This window comes from Hyperolius riggenbachi, chromosome 3 (assembly GCF_040937935.1).
Source record: "Hyperolius riggenbachi isolate aHypRig1 chromosome 3, aHypRig1.pri, whole genome shotgun sequence".
In the NCBI taxonomy this organism is placed as follows: domain Eukaryota; kingdom Metazoa; phylum Chordata; class Amphibia; order Anura; family Hyperoliidae; genus Hyperolius; species Hyperolius riggenbachi.
The window spans coordinates 101,397,147-101,424,733 of NC_090648.1; the positions used below are offsets into that span (position 1 = coordinate 101,397,147).

The 27,587-nt window shown below is 46.2% G+C and overlaps 1 protein-coding gene across 2 annotated transcripts in view; it reads left to right on the plus strand.

Moving 5' to 3' along the window:
* The first annotated feature begins 3,778 nt into the window (after nucleotides 1-3,778).
* Nucleotides 3,779-27,587, plus strand: part of LOC137562902 (leucine zipper putative tumor suppressor 1-like) — a 116,046-nt gene continuing 92,237 nt past the window's right edge. For both annotated transcript variants that reach the window (XM_068274709.1, XM_068274708.1), the window contains exons 1-2: nucleotides 3,779-3,861; nucleotides 18,889-18,977. The gene's annotated coding sequence lies outside the window, so the exon portion shown is untranslated. The remainder of the gene's footprint in view (nucleotides 3,862-18,888; nucleotides 18,978-27,587) is intronic.

Here is a 27,587-nt window from a genome sequence, read left to right on the forward strand (position 1 = left end):
GCTGAAGATAGGAAGGACCAGTGAGTGAGTGAGTGACACCTGAAGGTGGATGTCACTTGCTGGTCTGGAGACTATCTCCTAAAGGAGAGAGATAGCTCTCGAGGTCGGGCAAGCTAGGTCGGCAACACACAGACAGACAAAGTACAAAGACAGAAGACTGATTCGGTATCCAAGGCAGGCAGGGTTGGCAACGGATGATCAGATATGTGTGGTACCGAATCAGCGAGCGGAGAGGTAGTCAGGAAAGCAATAGGTCATAACAGATATCAAACAATGCCTAGTCTTGGGTGTGAGGTCCGTGGTCTCTACACCCTGGAACTAGTCTGAAGTATAATATGATGGCACAAAGTATTCCTAGACTTGGGTGTGAGGTCCGTGGTCTCGACACCCTGGAACTAGTCTGGAGTATAACAGAATGATAACACAAAGTCTCTAGTCTTGGGTGTGAGGTCCGTGGTCTCTACACCCTGGAACTAGTCTGAAGTATAACAGAATGATAACACAGAGTCCCTAGTCTTGGGTGTGAGGTCCGTGGTCTCGACACCCTGGAACTAGTCTGAAGTATAACAGAATGATAACACAATTGTAACAGAGGTAATCTGGCTCAGTGTGAATTCCCAGGTCCTCCTGGTTCTAACACACTGTTGGATCTGACTAAGGTCTGAGTGCTTCCACGTAAGTGTTCGCAACGGCAGACCACCAGCAACTGACAAGCAAGCTGTATATATTGTTGCCGCCCCGCCCAAGCCACTCAGCCAATCAGGAGTCCAGCAGGAATCAGCTGATCGTCCTGATCAGCTGACACATCTCCTGCTGGCATAAAGGTCCTGACTTCTGGCTCGCGCATGCGTAGCTCTCCATCCAGGTGCACTAGAGATCCCAGCCGACCCAGACATGCGTTGCTGCACGAAAACCGCCGCGCTGGACGCGGAATCAGCCGCCTTGCCGCCAGTACACGCGCTGGCTTCTCTGCGTTTTCTCACAGTAACCAAGGCCAATACCAAAGGAAAGCAGGAAATGTGGGCGTCGACGGCTAGTGGATGATTTGGGTGCCTCATAGGCGCTAATGCAAATATCGTCTATACGGCTCCCAAAGCAGAAATTTGGGCCCTGGATAAATATTGTTTTCAACATTAGAACATTAAAGTTTTTGAAATATGTTATGGTTTTGAAACTTGCAAGGTTATAGTTTGTGTCATATTATTTTGTTTGTATGTACAAATTTTACGTTATCAAATATGTTATCTTTTCTACGTCTGTAAGGGTGTTTGTGTAGGCGGAGTGGTTAGGGTTAGGCACCACCAGGGGGGTCTTAGGGTTAGACACCACCGTGGGGGGGGGGGGGGGGGTCTTAGGGTTAGGCCCCACCAGAAGGGGGTCTTAGGGTTAGGCACATCAGGGGAGGGTTCTGTGTGAGAGAAGGATTAGGTGACGCTGTATTTTTGAATTGGGAAATGGTTTTTAAAGTAAATATCTTTCCGTTTTAATTTCCCATCTGTTTTAAAACGTTACTTATCATTTACTGTATATGTTTTTGGCTTCACTTTGCACCCAGTTGAAAATGATCTTTATCGTTTATTAAGATTTAATCTTCACCCCACACCCATTTTTCCTCATGCCTGCATGATAACAAAGGTCTTCACTAACAGAAACACCATCCACTTGGCAAGCCCCTCTGCAGTGGTTCCTTCCCCCGTGTATATACTCTAAGTGCAACGAGTTAAATCAGAGAGGCATCCTCTTAGAGGTTTTCGATAGACACATAAACCTTTTATTCAGCCTAAAAACATACAAAAATGTCCACTTTCACATTCAGAGGGTCCTAATCCACGTATATATCCTGGGTTCTCAAACTTGACACAGTTGTAAAGTGCTAATATTGAGGAAAGTGGGTGACGCGTACAGCAGCCAATCAAAATTCACCTTTTGTTTTTCAAGGGGAATATTTACATTGCTGCCATTCATACACTCTTAATGGCAAAGGCCTTAAATCTGGTACAGTCAGTCACTGGGAGACTGGGGTTTAAATTCTGAAAAGGAAGCAGGCCAAAAACAGCCAATCAGATTTGTTTAATTTCAATGGTAAAATGCAACTTATTGATGCCAAAGACCCCACAGATCATAAACTTGGTCATTAAGTGAATGTATGTCAAGGTTAGAAAAAGTGGGCGGAGCCAAAAACAACTAATTTCTAACATGGGAAAATATAAACTGCAGCTATTCTTACACTGTTAATGGCAGGGTACTCAAACTTGAAACAGTTGGTCACTCGGTGACTGTGATTAACATTTGGAAAAGTAGGTGGAGTCTACAAGAGCCAATCAAAATTCACCTATTAATTTTCAAGGGGAATTGTTAGGAGTCAGGTAGTTACCTCTGCAGTCAAGAGCGGTGTGGCCGCCGCTCCCGCGTCTGACGTCACCGCGGATCTCGGCGCGTCCTCTCAGTCATCTCCTTCCGGCAGAACAGGCCTCTCCAGGTTGTATCAGAGCAGAGTAGCGCATGCGCGCACCAGGAGACAGGACCTTTATGCGCTGAGGAGGCGTGTCAGCTGACCTGCCGGTCAGCTGACAGCGGTGGTCTGACTCTCGCCGCTGATTGGCCAGGGCTCACTGGGCGGAGTATTTGGAATTGCCTGTCTGTATTTAAAGAAAACCTGAACTGAACATTAAAAGTCAAAATAAGCATACACAAGTCATACTTACCTTCCATGTAGTCTAATCCTCAGTGTCTTTCTCCTGTCCCACGTCCTGTTTGTTCACTGTGATCAAGGGAATTCTCTGTCCTCCATTTTGAAAATGGCCATTACCCCATAACAGCTTTCTGGTCAGCACACAGTTAAACTGTAACATCGCCCACTTGAGCCATAGGAAAACATGGACACATCAGTTGTCCACTCAGCTATAACTGACAGCAACTGATATTTTACTGACAGTAACTGATATATTTCAGTTCTGACAAAATATTGTCAGAACTGGAGGGGATTATTGTAAGAAGAAAATGGTGAGCTTCTGAGAGGAACTGATGGCAAGGTAACTATGTAATGTTCATTTGAAGTTACCTCATGTGTTTATTTTAAATATTTTTACTCAGTACAGGTTCTCTTTAAGCCATGGGCTGTCAGTGGCTCGTTGTCTGCTGTTGCTGAAACTTTGCAGTGAAAGCTCTCAGACCTTAGTCAGATCCGTGTGTGCTTGATCCGGCAGGACCCCGGGGATTCACACTTATCTTAGGAAAAAACATATTATTGTATATTTGTTTATTGTGTATGACCTTTTGCCTGAACCTCTGATTACTCTCTCTGCATCTCGATTCTGTACTTTGCCCATCTGATCTGCTGCCGACCTCAGCCCGACCTGACTCTGATTTAGCCTTCTGATTCTGTACTTTCGCCCATCTGATCTGTTACCGACCTCAGCCTGTTTACTCACTACGATTTTGCCTGACGTTTCTGTACCGCTGCCTGACTGACCTGTTGCCGACATTGCCTGCACGACCACTCTGTATCTAGTGATAGTCCCTACCGCTAAGGGCTATCACATAGGAGTACTCCTGTGTTACTGTGCACTAAAACACGTGTGACCACACTCTGAATAAAATACTGACTACTGTGCTGATAGAGCTGGTTCTGATTATCAGATATACCACTGACCATTACATAACAGCAGACCAAAATGACTATGGAGGCTTTAGTTCAGGCGTTAACTGTAGCTGTCGAGCAGTTAACTACTACTGTTGCATCTCAGCAGGCTCAGTTAAATCTCCTGACTGAGGCTGTAAACAGCCCACAGAGATCTGCATCATCATCGCCTCCCTCACATGTTCGTGAACCTAAGATGGCACTTCCTGAGAAGTTTTCAGGTCATAAGTCAGATTTTAGAAATTTCAGAAACAAGTGTATGTCATACTTTGAAATGAGGCCCATTTCATTAGGCTCTGAATTGCAGCGGGTAACCCTGATTAAGACCCTGTTAAATGGGGATTCACAAACTTGGGCCTATAATCTGCCCAATGGTCACGAAGCCTTAGGGTCTGTTCATGCTTTCTGTGAGGCCATGGCGGTAATTTATGATGACCCGGACATTGCCGCCATGGCAGAAAGAAATTTAAAAAGACTCCGCCATGGGCATGGCACTTCGGAAGATTATGCCTCAGAGTTTAGAAAGTGGGCAGTCTTCTCCCGATGGGAACATTACGCCTTACTTGATTGTTTCCTCTCGGGGTTATCAGAGTCAGTTTCAGACATTATGATCAGTCATCCTGAACCTAAGACCTTAGATGAAGCTATTGCATTGGCTGTTAAGATAGATAGCAGGGTACGATATCATAAACAGGGCAGGTTGCGTACTACTTCCAGAACAGTTTTTTCCACTCCTTCAATCACGACTACTTCGGATGAGCCAATGCAGATCGGCCATTCGAAACTGTCAGAGTCTGAAAAGACCAGGAGAAGGAAAGAGGGCCTCTGTTTGTACTGTGGGGAGAAAGGTCATCTCATTCAGAATTGCAGTAAGAAGGTGGAAAACTTCTCTGCCTAGGTGTAGTTGGAGGTACTACCCTAGGCGAACCTGTTTTACAAATCCAAAGATTTCTAAAATGTTGTTTGCTGTGTTCTATTACGTGGAAGGATCAAGTTTTCTGCACTCAGGCCTTCATTGATTAAGGCTCCGCAGCAAACTTTATTGATTCAGATCTAGCCTCTAAGTGGGAAATTCCCATTCTTCCCATGGAGAGACAGTTCTATGTTACCGCCATAGATGATTCTCCACTACAGAACAAGCAACCTCTCTCATAAACTCCTCTCCTCACCTGTCGTATTGGAGTCCTGCATAGAGAGGAATAGCAATATTATGTGGTAAAAATTTCATCTTCTATGATTGTTCTGGGGCTCCCGTGGTTACGTCAACACTCACCTCAGATTGACTGGAACACTGGGCAATTGTTGGCCTGGTCCCCAGCTTGTCAAGACTCTTGTTTAGAAAAGATTACCCTGTGTACCACTGAGGTTCATGTGGAAGGGGTTCCTCTTCCATATGTAGCTTATTCTGAGGTGAAAGCACTTTAGGCCTGCAATTTAGCATTCAGTGTGATTTCTGCCCTTAAAACGCTGCTTTGCGTCACATCCAGATTTTTCCCCGGGACTTTGGGCATGTATCCCACTGCGCCATGCCCCCCTCCAGGTGTTAGACCACTTGAAACATCTTTTCCATCACTTTTGTGGCCAGCATAATTTCTTCTATTTTTCAAAGTTCGCATCCCCATTGAAGTCTATTGCGGTTCGCGAACTTTTACGCGAACCGAACCTTCCGCGGAAGTTCGCGAGCCGAAAATCGGAGGTTTGCGACATCACTAGTGACCTGTAGAGTTGGAAGTCACGGGGAGATTGGCTGTGCAGCAGCTACAGGGATGAGAGGATCTGTCCACTTGCTGGGAAAAAATAAACTATTACTCCGGTCTCCTCAATACTTGGGGGGGCAGGAATTGGCAGAGGCGTATCTAGAGGGGTGCAGGAATGGATTGTGCCATGGGCGCCACACAGGCCCAGATTTACATCGCAAGAGCATATAGGCACAGATGTCCTGGCACCCTAGACTTCGCCCTACATAAAGCAACAAACACCTGCCGAACTGCACTTCAAGTGTGCTAACTGGCCCAGCTGTCACCTCTCCCTTACTAACCTTGGCCATCGTAGGTATCTACAGGTGCCCCTTATCCTCAGTATTAAGTAGCTAGAGGTGCCCATGGCTGAATGGAGATCTTGTCAGAGGAATTCCAAGAGCAGGGTGTGTAACCTCTCATTTACACTCCGCTGCCTTTCTATCATCAGGTGCCTGTAGGCACGTGCCTACAATTCCTTCTAGTAAATCTGGCCCTGGCGCCAAAGCAGGATGGGCACCATACCTGCCCCCATGCTGTGACATCAATGCTGCCTCTCTATTAATACTCACAGACCTCAGTTCAGCAGAGATCGAAGAGAGGAGAGTGTGCACAGTAACTGCAGCATGTTAGATGCGGAAGTGAAATCATTGGTCACTACCTGCATGTGAAGTGTGCCACAAGGGTACTGAGCACAAGCACTCTCCTCTCTTCAAATGCTGCTGATCTGAGAGACGGTAATGCACTACTATGAAGAAGGGGTGAAAGAAGAAGGGTGAGGGTAGGGTGAAGAGGGTTTTGCAGGTGGCTCCGCTTACTTCTAGTTACCCCTGGTTGGGGTGCTCTCAAAATCTGTATATGGGACCAATCTTTTTTAGTTATGTCTCAGCCAAACGCAGTTCATCACATGATCTCTTTTGCTTCCCCAAGCTAAGGTATACAGGAGAGATTCATTTTCATGTAATACTGTAAACAACATAAGAATAGGATATGAACTCCCTGAGCAGTTTGTGTGTCTCGTAGTCAGGATTTTACATACCCCCTCTACACACAAGAGATGCATTGAATCACTGACATGAGAACAGAGTGTGTAGTGTACAGAGTATGCTCCTTTATGTGTCTGTAATGAGAGCTTGTGCTGGAAGAAATAAGACTTTGTTTGTGCACCTTACGTAAGTATGCTGAGAATCAATAAGACATGTTTTCATGTGGATAGGAGAAGTAGCTGTTTGTATGTATTTATATATTGTGTGCGGCAGGGAGGGGTGGGAGCTTTGGTTACATAACAGCCAATACTGCTAATTATTATTTCTAATGATTCATCATCACATTTAATCGTGCAGAAGATGAAGTAGAAAGAAAGCAAAGAATTGAGAAAATGGCATGACGTGTAGCTGTGTGCTATGCTTGATCAATAATGTAAAATGCAGCATCCTAAAGACCACCTTCGACCTTCCACAAATCCGCAAAGCTACCCACTTACGACAAGCTAAAATTGCTAGAGATTGACAACATCATTACCTTAAACTGCAGTACAGTAAAACAACCACAAGATGTCACGGTGTGTAAAATCTGATGGTGATCTTTATGGGTTTGTTATTTCCTGTATTCTCTGTAATCTTACCTCTCTTGAAGAATTTGGACCAGTTTATTAAAAAAGGGTCTTTTATTCGACCACATAAAATTGAGGTCAGTGAAAAAAAACAGTTTTTTTAGAGTTGATAGTTTCTTAGATGTCCTAAAGAACTTCTGGAGTGCGACCACCCAGTTCCTGTCACAGACCTGGAAAACCGAGTGGGAAATGTTAATTTCCTGCCTGCTCTGACGTTGGTTGCAAGGATTTGCAGCCCACCTTTGTGAGTATATACTGTACATCCTTAGGAATTTGCTTTTCTGAATCTTACACGATTCGGCACCATTGGGCTCCTGGTCTCCTTTTGTCTTTTAGATGGACCTGAGGTTGTTATAATCACAGGAACCATCGACATAAGCTATCTCTCTGTTCTAAGGCTCGGTTTACACTTCTAAGGCTCGGTTCACACTTACTTAAAAAATGTATCCGTGAGATACGTTTTTAAAGTTCCTCGAAAGCGTAGGAAGCGGATCCTATGTTAAAAATAGGACTCGCTTCAATTTGTTAAAAACACAGATCCATGTACCGTGGAACGCAAGACAGAACATAGAGTCCAAACATTGCACTTTTTTACGGACTGGAAGGGAAAAAGTGCCCAATGAAAGCACCGCACACTATCCGTTCTCACTAGGCTAGTCACCACATCCACGCTTCCTTGCAACTACGCCGCGGCTGTGACGTAATGCTCAAGTGTCTCTCCACCCATCGCCGCCGCTCAGTCCCATCTGAACAGCATGGTGGTTGGGGATTGTCCATTGAGCTTCAGCAGACCAATGGGAATCCTCAGCAATAGGGAGAATTCTCATTGGTTCATGTTGGGCCAATGAGAATTCTCCATTGAAAGTGTACCTGAGATGGCCATCATGGATGTATCTATACATACCTGGGGCTTCCTCCAGTACCTTGAGGCTTGGGAGTTCCCTCACCATCATCTCCATCCGCTCGGTTCACTTGCTATGCCCCCTGGTAAGCTGCCCAGCCACAGCCAGTTGTGCACTCCTGCGCCCTGCCGCTGGAGCGTGACAGAGGTTGCGCACACAGCTGAGCTGGGCATGCGCAGATGGGCATGGCCAGCCAAAGTAATTGGGGCGGATAGCAAGTGAACCTAGTGAACGAAGAGGACGGCGAGCCCACGAACCTCATGGGGCTGGAGGAAGCCCCAGGTATGTATAAATACACCCCTGATGGCCATCTCAGGTTCCCTTTAAGTGGAAATGATGAAATGCAAATAATATCGAGTTAGTGCAGCATTATGTAAATTTTGTATGCAAATGTATGCAGCTTGAAGCTGAACCAATTAAATCCTGCTGCGGTAAAATGAATTGAATGGTCCAGTTTCAAGCTGCATAATTTAGCATGCACATTTTGCATAATCCTGCATCAATTCAAAATTATTTGCATCTCATAGACCATCCCTAGTAAACACAAGGATTTGGGGGAATATAAATCTGACTCCGCCCACAGTGTGATCAAGTCCTGTTTTTCAATTTGAAAATGGTGTGGTATGCACAGGAAAGCAACTGCTCTCTACTGAAACTGGAGTGGCTGTTATGGGTTGCACGTTTTGCATATATTAGTGTACCTTTATGCTTTAGCCTGTATGTTCGTCAGTTCATCAGTAATACGTATGTGTGCTTAGCTTAGATTGCGCCAGTCTTTTGTAGAGTGAGAGCCGCATGTATACTGACATATATAAATGCTGTGCTGAATAACTGGCAGCAGTGTGTTTTAGTGAGAGCTTTGTAGGCGTCTCATTGACAGATGCCTGTACTATTGTTCAGCTGCAATCTAGAAGGTACTGTTATGTGTGACTGCTGGAGTGCTGTGTGCAAAGCACTAATAGCTGTATGTGTGACGCTGTATGGCAGATAGCCGTGTATGTGTGTGTATGCATGTCTTTCTGACAGATAATTGTATGTCTGTCTTACAAAGAAGCTCACAGACAGCAGAGAGTCTCAGCAATTTCCCTTCATATACAGGTTGTTAGGAAATACATAGGGTGCGGCAAACGTCTGCAAGAAAAAGGGAGTGAATACAGCAAAGTGAACTAGTGAAGGCGTATGGGAGGACAAGGATAGAAGAAGACATGTTGAAAAGCGAATCAGAGGACAAGACAAATAACATTTATATTGCACTTTTCTCCTGGGAGACTCAAAACGCTTGAGCTGCAGCCACAAGGGCGCGCCTGGTGGGCAGTGGCAATGTTAGTCTTGCCCAAGGACAACTTCCTGAATAGGTGCAGGCTTACTGAACAGAAGAGCCAAGGTTCAAACCCATTTCAACTGTGTCAGTGGCGGAGTCCTTAACCATTATCCAGCCACAGAGGAGATTATTTGTGTAGATAGGTAGGTGCATATTTACTCACTAATGGTGGCCACTAACGGTCCAATTTGTAGCGAAAATTCGTACGAGCGATCAGAAATTCTGATCGGATTGGTTGTAAATAATCTCCATTGATACGATTACATGCAATTATAAAATCAGTCGCTCAATTGGATTGTCGTCTAAAGGTGGCCATTAACGATCCAACTTCTAGCAAAAAATTGTTCTAGTGATCAGAAAATTCTGGTCAGAAGAAAAATCGTTCACTACACGATCAACGAACCGATCTTTGCTTCCTATCTATCACAACCAACAAGAAAATACAAATTTTGATTTGAGGAAAATCCAATCGGATGACTACTTTTATAATCGTTTGTAATCTATTGTGCCCATCAACTGAGATTATTTACAACCAATTAGATCAGAATTTGTGATCACTCTAACGATTTTTGAATATAAATTGGACAGTTAGTGGCCACCTTAACCAAAATTTGGATTTTCTTGTCGGCTGTGATAGATAGGAAGCAAAGAGTGGTTCGTTGATGGTGTAGTGAACAATTTCACTTCCGATCAGAATTTCTGATCGCGCAAACAATTTTTCGCTAGAAATTGGATCGTTCGTTAGTGGCCACCTCAACAATAAAATTTCCATTTGCAAGTAGCACACAGCAATTTTACTGGGACTTTTACTGTTTTGCTCAAATAGAGAAATCCACATTATCTATGTAATGTACACGTTGCTAGGGCAATGTTTGCTATGCTACTAGTGTAGTGCGCCCTACACTAGTAATGTTAGTAAAGCAGATTACCTAGGCAATGTGGGTGGTGCTAGCAACGGTGTCGGTGACCGATCTCCCAGACTAAAGGGCATTCCTTCACGGTTCACTTGCATTGTATTAAGCCAGCATGGTAGCCTGATGGTAGCCTCCTAATAGCAACTGCCAATATCTCCACCTATTTGGCAGCAAAAGCTCAGAGCATAGCATATCTATTTTTAGAGCAGAATAGTGAACTGGAAAGGGGTCCAATGGACCTCTGTACCACTTAACATCTAAAACTGAAAATGGAGATCTGTTTCTGAAAGGCGTGTGTTTGCTGTGCTAATAAATTTGCCACATAATTATGGTGTGCATCATCTGTGAGAGGTTAGCCTGCACTTACAACCGTTTTTCAAGGACCACTATTGTAATAAAAAATTTAGAATTTAAAATACATGTCAACACATACAAATAAGAAGTACATTTCTTCCAGAGTAAAATGAGCCATAAATTACTTTTTTCCTATGTTGCTGTCACTTACAGTAGGTAGTAGAAATCTGACAGAAGCAACAGGTTTTGGGCTCGTCCATCTCTTCATGGGGGATTCTCAACATGGTCTTTATTTTTTATAAAGACACTGCCTGAAAAGGATTTGTACAAAGATGATGGCCACCCTCCCTGCTGGCTTCACACTTTTTTGACAGTTGGACAGACTAACCATTATTCGCTAGGTGCTTTTGAAAAGAAAGAAAACCCTGAGAACCCCCCGTGAGAAGATGGGCTACTCCAAAACCTGTCGGTTCTGTCAGATTGCTACTAGCTACTGTAAGTGACAGCAACATAGGAGAAAAGGCTTCTAACCATGTGGGAATTCTCTCACTACATTTTTAAATATAGTCTGTCTAGGAAAAATGTGGCAAAGTGGATAATGTGAAATGGACTGGATGGCAGGAAGGTGCAGCTCATTGGGAATAATAATCTCTCTGTAAGTGGCTGTTCTGTAATCCGATGTAACTGGTAACAAGCTCACACAAAGCACCCAGAGGCGATCTTGCAGGATGGCCTAGAGCGCTAAATCGATGTCAGACTAATGTAGGTCATGGATGCTTTACTACCCAGGATCTACAGAAAAGAGGACTATCTCACAAATGGAAACTGCTGGTAATTAGACAAAATAAAGTCTATAGTTGGTTAAGAATTTAGTTATGAATTAAATAAATTACGTACCACGTTAATGTGGCATTGGTGCTAAAGCTTGGTTTACTTGAACAGGATTAACTGTAAACTGGGCAGTATGCAGGGAGGAGACAGTTGCTGTCAGTCCATTGGGGAAGTTATGGGCCCCAGTGCAAGTTTTACATTGGGCCCCCCAAGCACCATATAAATAACAATTTATACGGCGCACCAAAACCTGCCACAATGTAAGAGGTGCAAGAAGGGGATGTTAACAGTTTGTTAATGATCACTACTATTCAAAGCATCTGTAGAAGTGATTATTACCAGCACAGGACCAATAAAGGGCTAATACTGTGGTTACTGGAGGGCCCCTCTGGCCCAAAAGCCCCAATGCAGTCACAACCTCTGCATCCCTATTGCTACGCCACTGTGTCAATCCCTCACTTACCATTGGTCAACCATCTGCCCCACCCATTCCCAGTTCATTTGCATGTGATCAGACAGCTCTCAGTACTGGTGGGCAGGACCTTCTCCCACTGACTGCCCAGAGCAGTGATCTGCAAACTTGGCTCTCCAGCTGTTAAGGAACTACAAGTTCCACAATGCATTGTGGGAGTCTGACAGCCACAGTCATGTTCATAAAGGCAAATGCATTGTGGGACTTGTAGAGAGCCAAGTTTGCAGATCACTGGCCCAGAGGATGGAGAGTCCATGGAGGTTCCTGTCTTGCTATAAACACATTGCTGTTACACCAACTGATATATTTGTAGCGCATCCGTAAGTGTAGCTATGTTAAATGGATCCTGCACGTTTCCAACTCAGGTGACACCCACAACCTCCAGTGATACACATAAACCAGCAGTATAATGCTAAGCAATTTTATTGGATCCGGAGACCCAGTAATAAAGATAACATTAACAATTTACCTTCTAACAGATAAGTCATAGCATCTGAACTCAGTTTTGGCAATAATGGAATACCAACAGTTGCTTGCAAAGGAATGCAACAGAGAATGACACCGTCAAAGTCCCTGTAAAGGGTTTGACCCAAAGAAGCACCAGAAAATCCAGAGATGTCAAATCCCACAAATCACAGTAAATTATTAAGTGCACTTTAAATGGCAAATGTATAAACAGTCTGCTATAACCAAAATCAGATAAACATTTAAGCTTATTTCCCCTAAGGGCCCTTTTCCACTAGCGCGTTTGCGCTAGCTGAATCGCAAAAACGCAAACCGCTAGCGATTTTACAATCGCTACGGTTTGCTTTTTAACATAGGAATCGCGGTAGGTCATTTCCACTACCGCGATTCGTTTTTTACTTGATCGCGATCGCGGCGCGGAGCGACTTTTGCCGCGATTTTGCTATGCAGTGCATAGCATGGCAAAATCGCGGCCGCAAACGTCGGGAAAACGGCGAAATTGCGATTCAGCAATCGCTAGCGTTCAGCGCGAACGCTAGCGACTGCTAGTGGAAAAGGGCCCTAACACTGGTCAGTGTTAATCTAAGTAGTATGGTCAGTGTTAATCTAAGTAGTAGGTCAGCAGGTGGAGCTCATGGACTAGATTGTGAGCCCCTCTGAGGGACAGTTAGTGACAAGACAATATACTCTGTACAGCGCTGCGTAATATGTCGGCGCTATATAAATACTTAAATAAATAAATATATAAAACATAATTTGTAATCTACAAGGAGCTTCACAAGGAGAACAGCAGCAGGATTTGGAAGGTGACACAAGCTGGATTATTAGATATATATGAATGATCCTCTTCTGATAGGCCTAGACACCCCAGAGCAGATTGATAGGTAGAGATGGGCCGAACCTCCGATTTTAGGTTCGCGAACTTCCGCGAAAGGTTCGGTTCGCGAAAAAGTTCGCGAACCGCAATAGACTTCAATGGGGAGGCGAACTTTCAAAGTTTTAAAAAATTCTATCAACTGGAAAAATGATAGAAAACATGTTTCAAAAGCTCTAATACCTGGAGCCCCACCTAATTCAGTGAAATACACATCACTGCTAGAGGACCCACCCACCCTCCTTCCAAGCAAGGTCCTTTATACCATTTGCCTGCCTACACTAATTAGTTATGGGACAGCTGCTACACACTCTGCTAGGGAAATTTTAATTTCCCTCCACCCACCTCCCGCCTACCCTTCTGCCTATTCCCTCCTCCCTCCTGCCGGAGGGAGGAGGGTCTCTTCTGCCAGGGAATTATACTATTTTAAAAACCAGTATACTTCATACCATAGCTGGGAATACATACATGAGTATACATCATACCATGGCTGGGAATCGAACCCAGATCTCACTGTGTGGTGGGCACATCACCCTAAGCACTGTACCACTACAGAAGTAAGTGAATCTAGCCTAAAATTTAACATTTATGCTCAATGCAATAGAACCATTAGGTTGCTTAAAGGAGAACTGTAGTGAGAGGTATATGGAGGCTGCTATATTGATTTCCTTTTAAGCTATACCAGTTGCCTGGCAGCCCTGCTGATCTATTTGGCTGCAGTAATAATAATAATCCAAACATTTGTATAGTGCTTTTCTCCTGTCGGACTCAAAGCGCTCAAGAGCTGTAAGCCACAGGGACGCACTCAAGAGGCCACCCTGCAGTGTTAGGGAGTCTTGCCTTGAACTCCTTACTGAATAGGTACTTGACCTAGCCAGGATTCAAACCCTGGTCTCCCATGTCAAAGGCAGAGCCCTTAACCAGTACACTATCCAGCCACTGTAGTGTGAATCACACCAGAAACAAGCATGCAGCTAATCTTGTCAGATCTTACAAAAATGTCAAACACCAGATCTGCTGCATGCTTGTTCAGGGTCTAGGGCTAAAAGTATTGGAGGCAGAGGATCTGCAGGATAGCCAGGTAACTGGTATTGCTTAAAAGGAAATCAATATGGTAGCCTCCATATACCTTTCACTACAGTTCTCCTTTAAAGGGAACCTTAACTGAGAATGATATGGATGTTTCCTGTAAACAATACCAGTTGCCTGGCAGTCCAGCTGATCTTTGTGACTGCAATAGTGGCTGAATCACACCCTGAAACAAGCATGCAGCTAATCCAGTCTGACTTCAGTCAGAGCACCTGATCTGCATGCTTGTTCAGGGGCTGTGGCTAAAAGTATTAGAGACACTGGATCAGCAGGCGATTCAGGCAACTGGTATTATTTTAAAAGGAAAAATCCATATCCTTCTCCGTTTAGGTTCCCTTTAAGGATTTGTAGCATAAAAGCCAACTCACATTGGCTGGGATTTGAACCTGGGTCTCACTGTATGGTGGACAAGCACACTAACCACTATACCAACTGAAGCTGGCCTGAAATTGCTGGCCTGAAATTGCTGGCCTAAAATTTACTATTTATGCTCAATACAAGAGAAAAAGTAGACAAGACAAATAACATTTATATCACACTTTTCTCCTGGCGGACTCAAAGGACCAGAGCTGCAGCCACTAGGGCATGCTCTATAGGCAGTAGTGTTGGGCGAACAGTGTTCGCCACTGTTCTGGTTCTGCAGAACATCACCCTGTTCGGGTGATGTTTGAGTTCGGCCGAACACCTGATGGTGTTCGGCCAAACTGTTCGGCCATATGGCCGAACTAAGAGCGCATGGCCAAACGTTACCCGAACGTTCGGCTAGCGCTGTGATTGGCCGAAAGGGTCACGTGTAGTGTTGGGCGAACATCTAGATGTTCGGGTTCGGGTCGAACATGGCCGCGATGTTCGGGTGTTCGAGCCGAACTCCGAACATAATGGAAGTCAATGGGGACCCGAACTTTCGTGCTTTGTAAAGCCTCCTTATATGCTACATACCCCAAATGTACAGGGTATATGCACCTTGGGAGTGGGTACAAGAGGAAATTTTTTTTAGCAAAAAGAGCTTATAGTTTTTGAGAAAATCGATTTTAAAGTTTCAAAGGGAAAACTGTCTTTTAAATGCGTGAAATGTCTGTTTTCTTTGCACAGGTAACATGCTTTTTGTCGGCATGCAGTCATAAATGTAATACATATAAGAGGTTCCAGGAAAAGGGACCGGTATCGCTAACCCAGCAGCAGCACACGTGATGGAACAGGAGGAGGGTGGCGCAGGAGGAGAAGGCCACGCTTTGAGACACAACAACCCAGGCCTTGCATGAGGACAAGAAGCGTGCGGATAGCAATTTGCGTTTTGTCGCCATGCAGTCATAAATGTAATACAGATGAGTTCAATAAACAGGGACCGGAAACGCTAACCCATCACAGATGTTCATTGTTCATGTTACTTGGTTGGGGTCCGGGAGTGTTGCGTAGTCGTTTCCAATCCAGGATTGATTCATTTTAATTTGAGTCAGACGGTCTGCATTTTCTGTGGAGAGGCGGATACGTCGATCTGTGACAATGCCTCCGGCAGCACTGAAACAGCGTTCCGACATAACGCTGGCTGCCGGGCAAGCCAGCACCTCTATTGCGTACATTGCCAGTTTGTGCCAGGTGTCTAGCTTCGATACCCAATAGTTGAAGGGTGCAGATGGATTGTTCAACACAGCTATGCCATCTGACATGTAGTCCTTGACCATCTTCTCCAGGCGATCGGTGTTGGAGGTGGATCTGCACGCTTGCTGTTCTGTGTGCTGCTGCATGGGTGTCAGAAAATTTTCCCACTCCAAGGACACTGCCGATACCATTCCCTTTTGGGCACTAGCTGCGGCTTGTGTTGTTTGCTGCCCTCCTGGTCGTCCTGGGTTTGCGGAAGTCAGTCTGTCGGCGAACAACTGGCTAGAGGAGGGGGAGGATGTCAATCTCCTCTTTAAAGTCTCCACAAGGGCCTGCTGGTATTCTTCCATTTTGACCTGTCGGACTCTTTCTTCAAGCAGTTTTGGAACATTGTGTTTGTACCGTGGATCCAGGAGGGTATAAACCCAGTAATTGGTGTTGTCCAGAATGCGCACAATGCGTGGGTCGCGTTCAATGCAGTCCTAGGCCGAAGAGGTCATAGCCTAGGGTCACAAAAACCTGTTTATTTGGGCTATTTCAATGGTAGTGATGGTGACGTACATAAATCTCAGCCATGGCAGTTAGCAACATCTGAATTTCACGAAATGTCTCATGCAGGTAGAAGACATATTGTTAGACTTGGATTCCAAAGATGGGGTCCCTACATCTCTGCAAACCAGAGTTACAGGGGTCCAAAATTGGTAAAATCCCCCATAGACTTTCATTGCCTCCCTATTTCACTTTCCAAAATCTCACATCTTTTCAAAGGGCAATGGCTCAGCAGTACCAAATTTTCTAGCATTGTAGGGACCCTTAGGGGGAACATGACTGGTGAGTTTCGGGCCCCTAGGCCAAAGAGGTCATAGCCTAGGGTCACAAAAACCTGTTTATTTGGGCTATTTCAATGGTAGTGATGGTGACGTACATAAATCTCAGCTATGGCCGTTAGCAACGTCTGAATTTCACGAAATGTCTCATGCAGGTATGTCAACATATTGTTAGACTTGGATTCCAAAGATGGGGTCCCTACATCTCTGCAAACCAGAGTTACAGGGGTCCAAAATTGGTAAAATCCCCCATAGGCTTTCATTGGGCCTACTATTTACCGGGGAGGGAGGTGGGAGGAGGGAGGAGGGAGGAGGGAGGTGGGAGGAGGGAGGTGGGAGGAGGGAGGTGGGAGGTGGGAGGAGGGAGGTGGGAGGAGGGAGGTGGGAGGAGGGAGGTGGGAGGAGGGGAGGTGGGAGGTGGGAGGAGGGAGGTGGGAGGTGGGAGGAGGGAGGTGGGAGGTGGGAGGAGGGAGGAGGGAGGTGGGAGGAGGGAGGTGGGAGGAGGGAGGTGGGAGGAGGAGGGAGGTGGGAGGAGGGAGGAGGGAGGTGGGAGGAGGGAGGTGGGAGGAGGGAGGAGGGAGGTGGGAGGAGGGAGGTGGGAGGAGGGAGGTGGGAGGAGGGAGGTGAGAGGAGGGAGGTGGGAGGAGGGAGGAAGGAGGAGGGAGGAGGGAGGTGGGAGGAGGGAGGTGGGAGGAGAGAGGTGGGAGGAGGGAGGAGGGTGGTGGGAGGTGGGAGGAGGGAGGTGGGAGGAGGGAGGTGGGAGGAGGGAGGAGGGAGGTGGGAGGAGGGAGGTGGGAGGAGGGAGGTGGGAGGTGGGAGGAGGGAGGTGGAAGGAGGGAGGAGGCCAATTAAAATCTCCCTAGCAGAGTGTGTAGCAGCTGTCCCATAACTAATTAGTGTAGGCAGACAACTGAGTCAAATGGTATAAAAGACCTAGCTTGAAGGGAGGGTGGGCGGGTTCTCTAGCACTGAAAGCAGTGTGTTTGACAATAACATGTCTGCTGACAGTGAAATGGAGGGTAAACATTTTGCTCAATACAGCATTATGGGGCGAATCGAACTTCCGCAAAAGTTCGCCTGATGCAGGCGAACGCGAACCCCCAAAGTTCGCCTGGAACCGTTCGCAGGCGAACCGTTCGGCCCATCTCTATTGATAGGCCAATATGACAGTTGTCTCTAGTCCTAACTAGAAACTGTGTTGCATAAGACCCTGGGAGGCCTGACCATGTGAAAGTCACAATCCAACAAGAATCGCTCACTCAAAGCTGGCTCTGTGAATCTGCAGGGCTGCAATGCAGGCAGATGATAAGACATACTAATAAACTGGATTCACTATCAGCTGATTACTGTAGTAATAACACAGGTTGCTTACAGTTCCTTCAGATGAGGCAGGAAGAAACAGTCACATGTATAGTGGCCTGTAAGCACTCCTGTTCAGATAGGATGCAGTCACTGTAGAGAATGGATTTCACCTCACAGACAGCTCAGCTCTTCAGATCTCTATCAGGCATTTTTCTTTCTCTCTCCAGAACTTCTAGTTCTCTCCTTCAGGTCTCCACACACTTCTCTCTCTGCAGGCTCATTCCACCCAGTTTCTAGCACATTCCTTCTTCTCTGAGCTTAGACTTTCTCTCATTGGCTACAAACCTCCAAAGTATAAAAGCTGCTCTCCTATTCATGACAGGCATTCTCCACCTAGATGTAAGAGGGAAAGTGCAAGCACACCAAACTATGCAAACTATTTAGCAATCAACCATTTCAGAGCCGATTTCATAGAACCACAAATCCCCAATATGATAACACAGAGAATATACTTTGCAGGAGAACAGAGGTGCCAAATGGATAAAAGGAAGCTAAATGAGCTTAAAAAACCAAATTCTTGGTAAATAGAGGCGGTAGTGGTGGACTTACCTCCTCCAAGTAGACACACAACGACTGTAGTAAAGACAGTCAATATATTTTATTTATGAGATCCAAATATGCAGCACGTTTCGCAGGTTTGATCCCGCTTCATCAGGCAATAACAACGGAGCAATAGCATGTGTGGTCAAAGAAGAGCCAGGCACCTCTGTGAGAATATACTTTGTACAGGTACTGAATAGCCATGTTGGCAGGATGGCTATATATTTATACCATGATGCAGATGACAACATCTAAATAATAAATAACATTAAAGAATAATAATAAAAAAAATCTATATAATCTACCTTATATTCTATATTTTGAATAGTGAATGTTTATAGTTATGTAATTGAGTCATTATTTGGTCTAATAAACCTATTGTCTATTAATGTTAATGTTTTTCTTTTTAGAACCTACAAGTGTCTTTGGACGTCCAGTATCACCTAAGGACTATGCAGTAATGTAACAGATCATTGGAAATCTGAAAACCGCTTAAAAGGTAAGAAAAACTTGCATGAAGCATAGCTAAGTATAAAATGTAGTAATTTTATTATATTTTATTTATTTTACTCCAACTAAGCGTCATTTTTAAGGTATTTCTTACCTTTGAAATTGTTTTTAGAAATTTAAATTTTTGGGCACCTCCTTCCCTCCCCTTCTACATTTCAATTACGGTGCTTTTAGCTTTAGGCAATTGCAGTCTTTTTTTTTTTTTTCTTTCTTCCGAAGAGCTCCTGAACCTACTAGGACACATGTGCCCATATGCAATTCACTTTTTCTCCTGACTTTTCTCCCTAGGTGATTCTTTTAAATTTGTCAATAAAATGCATGCAGAAAGCAAGAAAATGCTCAAAATATTTTTGATGGTCCTTTTTTATTTACTTTTTGGTACTTTTTTAGATGAAAAGTGCTGGAAAGTTATTTTAATTTAAAGATGAAAAATGATCTCCTGGGAGAAAACTCAGGTGAAAAAGTGAATTGCATATGGGCCCCTGGGCTCAAATGCAATTACCATTTTACCAATTACTAACAAATGAAAATTTCACAACTTCTCAATAAAATGCCCTTTAAGCCACCAGCAAGGAAGAAAACACAATCCAAATAATACTGATAGTACTTTTCATCTACTTTTTGGTACTTTTTCAATTTCAAAGTGCTGAAAAGATATTTTAAAGACAAGATAAAATAATTATCTCCTAGGAGAAAACTCAAGAGAAAAAGTCAATTGCATACGGGCCATGGTGGTCGGACCCACCACATCCAAGCCTTTTACTGTGGTTGACAGCTCCACAACCAAGGTTTGCGAGTACCATGTTCATTTACTTTCACCTCTATCATTGTATTGACTTACTACACTAACAGGGGCAACTGGTTTCTTCTGTGCTTTCCCCCTTCTCTGGAAGATCTTCAGGTTTTCCAGCCTTCAGCCATATAACAGATACATATAATAGATGACCAGGAATTTAGCAGATACCAAATAATTTCAGCCATAGGCAATGCTTGTGACTTGAACCTTGTAAATTTGGGGGAAATTATCTTATCTTCCCATTTCTAAATTAAAATTAGGCTTAACAACCCATGTGACGCCTTTATTCCATTGGGACGCATTTGTGCATTTGGGTGGGTTAGAAGATGGATGGTCTTGTTTCTATTAGGATTACTCTCATGTTCCATTGGAGTAAAAAACATCAGACTAAGGCCCGGTTCACACTTGCGGTTCTCTGCCAAACGGACCGGATGACCTGACCGGATCCGGACCGGATCCGGATCAGAAACCGTACGGTTCTGATCCGATCTGGATCCGGTCAGGTTGCATCAGGTGTGCATCAGGATGCGATCCGGATCCGTTTGGCAAAAGAGAGTAGAAATAAAATAAAAATGTTGGGGTCTGGGAGGTTAGCAGAAGGTGGACCTGTGGAATCAGGCCCTCCGCTGTTTAGAACTCACCTCCACCTCCGACATACTGCCAACATCTCCAACACGTTAAACGTCACTGCTGCTCCACTCCAAAATGCTTGCCCATGTGTCCCCATCCAAAATCGCCGCTACAATACGCATAGGAAGTGGGGTAGAACATCCGGATTTTATAGCCAGTGTGTTGTGCGCTCTCCGGTTCTCATTGGTTTGTATTGGCCGGATGGTGCAGTCCGGCTCCGCTCCGGATACGTCTGCCGGAGGAGCCGGACCAAAAAATAGCGCATGTTGGGTCTTATGCCGGAGTCCGGATCCGGTCCGGATCCGGTCCGGACGAAACGGACGCATGTGAACGGACGCATAGACTTTCATTGCTATGCCGTGCGTCCGTTCCGTCCGTTCCGCATGCGGTCCGGCTCCGGCACGGCGATTCCGGACGGCGACCGCTAATGTGAACCGGGCCTAAGGCAATTTCTCAACATTATATTTGTTTGTACCCTTTTATGTCGAAGAAATGGGTGGAGCGCTCCCCTAGGTACAAACAGCGATGTGCCTCGGCTATCCTGGCAACACTCCAGAATCTTGACAGCAGAAGAGAAAGCGAAGCCGGCACCATCAATGTATTTATGCTCTTTTAATCAGGTAAAAACATGCAAACAGCCAATATGCGACGTTTCGAGGAGACACCCTCTTTTTCAAGCTGAACTGTGCATGACCAAACATATAATGGCAAATCAATCCTATTTATACACGACATAGACACATGGCAGCCTATCAGCACTATGCTTACTCATTAGCCAATAAGATCAGGTCCTACCAAGTGGACCTGATGGGGAACTCAAGGGCTGCCTACCTGGTAGGATCATTTGAAAATGGAGTCAAACCGCCTCCCCATCTAAGCCAGTTCCAGGTGGAGGCAAACGGCTACTCTTTGCTGGGCAGAGCTATGCGGAAACGTACCCCCGCCAGGCCACGCCCACTGGCGGACCTGGGAGGAAACAACCCGCACTGCGTGTGGGAGAGGGCGGCTACCAGCCGTCCGCTCCCCTTCTGCCCAGCAACGCGTGACGTATGCGGAAGAAATTCCGCTATACGCCATGCAGATGTAAACAGAGAGCCTGAGTGTCCGCCCCCTCCGGAGACTAGAGCGTGTGTCAGTTGCCTAGCAAGGAGGGATAAGGACAAAACAGAAGAGAAACACTAGAAAGCATCTGAAATAAAGATAAAAATAAAAATAAAAATAGGGAGGAGGGAAGGAGAGATGGACAAAAGGCGGCGTCTCGGGGTTCCACTGGAAAAGACTAATAAATGTTAAATACACATATTACGAATCTGTACATATGTCTAGGGATGAGCGTATTGACCTAATTACGAATTTCCGAAATTTCGCGAAATTACTACAATTACGATTTTAACAGTAATCGAAATTTCGTAATTTTCGCAAATTACGCAAATTTTCGTAATTACGATTACGAAATTTAGTATTTTAAAGTTTGCAAAGGTTTCTATCCCTCTAGATGCCTAAAATGAATAACCAACCTCCTCCTCCTCCTCCTCCTCCTCTCTCTCTCTCTCTCTCTCTCTCTCTCTCTCTCTCTCTCTCTCTCTCTCTCTCCAGAGATCTGTAGTATTTCAAAACCATACTCACATTCATGACATGTCCAGGGATCAAACCCAGGCCAACCACATGGAAGACAGCTATGCTCACCACCATACCACCAAACACACACTAAATAGACTGCTAACCTAAATCTTACTTGTAGACAGTCATATGAGACACATGCTGGGTGCAGGGCTTTGTGATTGGACCATGGACCATGCGATAGAGTGAGGTGCAAAAATGAAATCATGCCTAGCAGAGGATGGTTTCACAATGCTAAATGCTAGGCTGGCTGTGGTGCAATTGGTTAGTGCGTCTGGCTGGTAACAGCAAGGTTACAGGTTCAATTCCATCCAGGCATGTCTTTTCCTTTTGCGTTCAACAGTTGTCCAAACAGAGCCAACAGAGCCCCAGATAGCCATGTAGAGTTAGGTCACAGCTAGCCTGGCTGTGGTGCAATTGGTTAGTGTGTCTGGCTGGTAACAGCAAGGTTACAGGTTTGATTCCATCCAGGCATGTCTTTTCCTTTTGCGTGCGCGCGCTGCGCCATTGAACCCCATGGGGTATTTTGCGTGCGTAAAACTTTACGCATGCAAAACTTTGTGCTCGGTGTTTGGACAACTGTTGAACTCAAAAGGAAAAGACATGCCTGGATGGAATCGAACCTGTAACCTTGCTGTTACCAGCCAGACACACTAACCAATTGCACCACAGCCAGGCTAGCTGTGACCTAACTCTACATGGCTATCTGGGGCTCTGTTGGCTCTGTTTGGACAACTGTTGAACGCAAAAGGAAAAGACATGCCTGGATGGAATCGAACCTGTAACCTTACTGTTACCAGCCAGACACACTAACCAATTGCACCACAGCCAGGCTAGCTGTGACCTAACTCTACATGGCTATCTGGGGCTCTGTTGGCTCTGTTTGGACAACTGTTGAACTCAAAAGGAAAAGACATGCCTGGATGGAATCGAACCTGTAACCTTGCTGTTACCAGCCAGACACACTAACCAATTGCACCACAGCCAGGCTAGCTGTGACCTAACTCTACATGGCTATCTGGGGCTCTGTTGGCTCTGTTTGGACAACTGTTGAACGCAAAAGGAAAAGACATGCCTGGATGGAATCGAACCTGTAACCTTACTGTTACCAGCCAGACACACCAACCAATTGCACCACAGCCAGGCTAGCTGTGACCTAACTCTACATGGCTATCTGGGGCTCTGTTGGCTCTGTTTGGACAACTGTTGAACGCAAAAGGAAAAGACATGCCTGGATGGAATCGAACCTGTAACCTTGCTGTTACCAGCCAGACACACTAACCAATTGCACCACAGCCAGGCTAGCTGTGACCTAACTCTACATGGCTATCTGGGGCTCTGTTGGCTCTGTTTGGACAACTGTTGAACGCAAAAGGAAAAGACATGCCTGGATGGAATCGAACCTGTAACCTTACTGTTACCAGCCAGACACACCAACCAATTGCACCACAGCCAGGCTAGCTGTGACCTAACTCTACATGGCTATCTGGGGCTCTGTTGGCTCTGTTTGGACAACTGTTGAACGCAAAAGGAAAAGACATGCCTGGATGGAATCGAACCTGTAACCTTGCTGTTACCAGCCAGACACACTAACCAATTGCACCACAGCCAGGCTAGCTGTGACTAGTGTTGGGCGAACATCTAGATGTTCGGGTTCGGGCCGAACAGGCCGAACATGGCCGCGATGTTCGGGTGTTCGACCCGAACTCCGAACATAATGGAAGTCAATGGGGACCCGAACTTTTGTGCTTTGTAAAGCCTCCTTATATGCTACATACCCCAAATTTACAGGGTATGTGCACCTTGGGAGTGGGTACAAGAGGAAAAAAAAATTTAGCAAAAAGAGCTTATAGTTTTTGAGAAAATCGATTTTAAAGTTTCAAAGGGAAAACTGTCTTTTAAATGCGGGAAATGTCTGTTTTCTTTGCACAGGTAACATGCTTTTTGTCGGCATGCAGTCATAAATGTAATACATATAAGAGGTTCCAGGAAAAGGGACCGGTAATGCTAACCCAGCAGCAGCACACGTGATGGAACAGGAGGAGGGTGGCGCAGGAGGAGAAGGCCACGCTTTGAGACACAACAACCCAGGCCTTGCATGAGGACAAGAAGCGTGCGGATAGCATGCTTTGTACCACCATGCAGTCATAAATGTAATAAAGATAAGTGGTTCAATAAACAGGGACCACGCGGCAACGCTAACCCAGCAGCAGCACACGTGATGGAACAGGAGGAGGCGCAGGAGGAGAAGGCCACGCTTTGTGAGACACAACAACCCAGGCCTTGCATGAGGACAAAAAGCGTGCGGATAGCATGCTTTGTACCGCCATGTAGTCATAAATGTAATAAAGATAAGAGGTTCAATAAACAGGGACCACGCGGCAACGCTAACCCAGCAGCAGCAGCAGCAGCAGCACACGTGATGGAACAGGAGGAGGCGCAGGAGGAGAAGGCCACGCTTTGTGAGACACAACAACCCAGGCCTTGCATGAGGACAAAAAGCGTGCGGATAGCATGCTTTGTACCGCCATGTAGTCATAAATGTAATAAAGATAAGAGGTTCAATAAACAGGGACCACGCGGCAACGGTAACCCAGCAGCAGCAGCAGCAGCACACGTGATGGAACAGGAGGAGGCGCAGGAGGAGAAGGCCACGCTTTGTGAGACACAACAACCCAGGCCTTGCATGAGGACAAAAAGCGTGCGGATAGCATGCTTTGTACCGCCATGTAGTCATAAATGTAATAAAGATAAGAGGTTCAATAAACAGGGACCACGCGGCAACGGTAACCCAGCAGCAGCAGCAGCACACGTGATGGAACAGGAGGAGGCGCAGGAGGAGAAGGCCACGCTTTGTGAGACACAACAACCCAGGCCTTGCATGAGGACAAAAAGCGTGCGGATATAGCAGCAATGCTTTTTGCCGCCATGCAGTCATAAATGTAATACAGATGAGAGGTTCAATAAACAGGGACCGGAAACGCTAAACCATCCCAGATGTTCATCGGTCATGTTACTTGGTTGGGGTCCAGGAGTGTTGCGTAGTCGTTTCCAATCCAGGATTGATTCATTTTAATTTGAGTCAGACGGTCTGCATTTTCTGTGGAGAGGCGGATACGCCGATCTGTGATGATGCCTCCGGCAGCACTGAAACAGCGTTCCGACATAACGCTGGCTGCCGGGCAAGCCAGCACCTCTATTGCGTACATTGCCAGTTCGTGCCAGGTGTCTAGCTTCATGCCCGGTTTCAGGTCCAGCGGTGCCAGCCACAAATCCGTCTGTTCCTTTATTCCCCTCCAAATTTCCTCCCCTGTGTGCTGCTTATCCCCAAGGCAGATCAGCTTCAGCAACGCTTGCTGACGCATGCCAACAGCTGTGCTGCACTGCTTCCACGATCCTACTGCTGCTGGTGCTGGGTTAGCATTTCCGGATGAGGTACAGCTTTGAGATGCGTTGGAGGAGAAGGAGTCAGAGAGGTAGGTGCTGCTGTTGTTATCCAGCTGTTTGCGGCGTGGGCAACACCCGCGCCGTAGCAGGTGAGGAATCGCTGCCAGGCTCCACAAGGTTCACCCAGTGCGCGGTAAGGGAGATGTATCGACCCTGGCCGAACGCACTCGTCCAGGTGTCAGTGGTGAGGTGAACCTTGCAGGCAACGGCATTCTTCAAGCTTCGGGTTATTTAGCTGACCACGTGCTCATGCAACTCAGGCACTGCAGAGCGCGCAAAGTGGTAGCGGCTGGGAACCACGTAACGTGGGATGGCCACTGACATCATGCCCTTGAAGCTGTTTGTCTCCACCACTCGATATGGCAGCATTTCGCAGGCCAGAAGCTTGGCTATGCTGGCTGGCTGTTACTGCCACGGCCCGGGGGTCATTTGCTGGCAATTTCCTCTTGTGCTCAAACATCTCAGAAACAGACAACTCAACCGTAGCGCTGCACACCGAAGGGCTGTTGGTTGTTGTGTTTGATGAACACTGGGAGACCTCAAGAGCACTAGTCCGGAAAGTGACAGTGTCAGCATCGTCTGATGTTTGTGAATGTTGTGAACCACGCAATGGCTGGGCTACTGCTGCTGCTGAGGCGGGTCTGGTGGTGAGTCTGGTGAACCCAAGGGAGGCAGTGTTGCTGGTGGTACCCTGTCCTGCCGCGTTTGCCCACAGAGTGGGATGTTTGGATAGAATGTGGCGGCTCATGCTGGTGGTGGAGAGGTTGTTAATACTTTTCCCCCTGCTCAGGCGGGTCTTGCACACCTTGCAAATCGCCATGGTAACATCCTCAGTGCAGTCTTCAAAGAAAGCCCAGACTTTAACTGGCTGAGGACTCGGACCTCGTGCGTGATGTGCTGGTGCTGCTTAACCCACTGCTGGACGCTTGAGAGGTCATCCAAGTAATTATCTGGTCCTGTTCTTTTGGATCTGTGAGGGTTGTTGTCCTGGACAACATGGGCAGTATTGAGTGGGTTTTCTTGGGTGCTCCCCTGTGGCCTGTACGTGAACCGTCAGGGGAAACACCTCTTCCCTTGCCCCTCCCTCTTTCACCGGATTTCTTCCTCATTTCACTTATCCTTAAAGTACACGCTGACTGGCAGCAGTACAGTGGCAGTACAGAAATGCTATACAGTGGTGGGTGAGCGGTGTACCACTATTGTCAGCAGTGACACAGAGCACAATGCTATACAGTGGCGGGTGAGCGGTGTACTACTGTTCCCAGCAGACACAGAGTGGAAGTAAACACAATGCTATATAGTGTGGCTGAGCCGTGTACACAGAGTGGCATTAAACACAATGCTATATAGTCTGCTATATAGTCACCCCGAACAGGGTGATGTTCTGCAGAACCCGAACAGTGGCAAACACTGTTCGCCCAACACTACTGGGAGGGAACGCAGATTTTAGTACCTAAACACACGATACAACATGTTTTCCGGGGTCGGACTCTGAGGCACATACAGATGGTCCCGATCATCATCCTCATCATACAACTCTTCTCCTGAGTCTGACCCACCCACCACCTCTGCCACCCCAACATCCCCAGACACAGACCCCTCATCGTCCTCAACATTAACTTGGGATGCTGGCCTGAGCCAGACCTCCTCCTCCACATCAGGCCCCATCATCTCCTCAATGGCAGCCCTCATTAATCGCTCTGGCGACGGACTGATGGACACAACGTTCTCCTCCGGGGAGGGCTGCTGCTGACCACTGGCTGCTGGGGTGGATGTTATAGCTTGCGTGGGGCGTTGGCTGTTGCTGTTGTTGGGAGTGCTGCTCACAGCGGAGGTCTCTGGGGAACTCATGTTGAGCTCATATAGTGGTTGACGGTGAGTGGAGTATTACTGATCCCAGCAATATACACACTGACTGGCAGAGTACGCAATGCTATATAGTGTGGCTGAGCGGTGTACACAGAGTGGCAGTAAACACAATGCTATATAGTCTGGCTGAGCGAGCGGTGTACTACTGTTCCCAGCAGAATCAGAGTGGCAGTAAACAATGGTATATAGTCTGGCTGAGCGGTGTACATAGAGTGTCAGTAAACAATGGTATATAGT